Below are 1051 nucleotides of genomic sequence, written 5' to 3'. Positions count from 1 at the left end.
GAGGAAGGTAAAACAGCTTTGACCTGTAATCATATTAATGAAATTATTAGAGAACTTAAAATAAACTAAAACAAGTTGAATAAGATGATGAATGATAAAAATTATAGATTGAAATAGCATACAAATTGGGGTTAAATCCTGAACATATTATAGCTATTTTCTATGGTTCCTTATTTAGTTCTATACATAGTATCTGATTTCACTAGTTAATTTCTAAAGCAATATGAAAGAAAAAACATGATAGCAATTAGAAGAACAATAAAAAGTCACACACATGACACATGCCATGAGCTTGAATTAGAAGGAAAAATCAATGAAAGCACAAATTCTGTGTTTCAAAAGACCAGGAAATTAAAATATGAGAATGATGCAACAAATTAAAAAAAAAACAAAATCCTAAGTAGCATGCAATTTTGTGTAAAAAAATCCAGATTGAACAAATTGAGGAAAATAAGTAACAAGCATTTCAGGGTAGCTTCTTCATCAGCGAGATCTAACAGAAACCAACTAAAAGAAGCATTCATGTAATAGAATATTCATTAAAATTGCACATAATAAATACTACAGGAGCAATAAAAATCAAAACTTCACATATCAACAGAACAAGAACACACACATAATTCACACGATCTAGCATTTTTATATTTTTTCTAAAAACAATTCAATATGAATCATGATTGATTTCAGAGATGACCCAGAAGAGAAAACCAAACCCCCAGAAGAAAAAGATTGCGCTTTTGAGACTTACAAGTTGGAAGATTGGATTTTGAAGATTACGGGTTTTCTGGGTTTTTGATTAATGAAACTCTGAATTTCTCTCTTTGCTTTATAGATAGAGGAACCCCACCACCTTCCAAACACTGATAATTGGCATTTTGGGCCAACTAACCACACTCCTTTAACCATGGTTAGTTAGCCACCCCTTTTGTTCCTCGAAACGTGTTCCTAACCATGGTTAACCTTTTTTTTATTATTTTTTTCTTGGGTACTAATGCACAGTATAATTATTATTAAGTGAAAACTTATTTTATGTTAAATTAATATTTAAAAA

General features: G+C 30.0%; 1 protein-coding gene across 1 annotated transcript in view; it reads right to left on the bottom strand.

The window, feature by feature from the left end:
• The window catches only part of LOC107458414 (probable E3 ubiquitin-protein ligase XERICO), a gene marked incomplete in the record, with an annotated part of 1782 nt that extends 942 nt beyond the window's left edge, over nt 1–840 (bottom strand). Inside the window, 1 exon segment of the mRNA XM_052251806.1 lies at nt 747–840.
• Nucleotides 841–1051: the final 211 nt, after the last annotated feature.

Source organism: Arachis duranensis, chromosome 7 (assembly GCF_000817695.3).
Source record: "Arachis duranensis cultivar V14167 chromosome 7, aradu.V14167.gnm2.J7QH, whole genome shotgun sequence".
In the NCBI taxonomy this organism is placed as follows: Eukaryota; Viridiplantae; Streptophyta; class Magnoliopsida; order Fabales; family Fabaceae; genus Arachis; species Arachis duranensis.
This window is presented reverse-complemented; position numbering and strand designations above follow the sequence as displayed.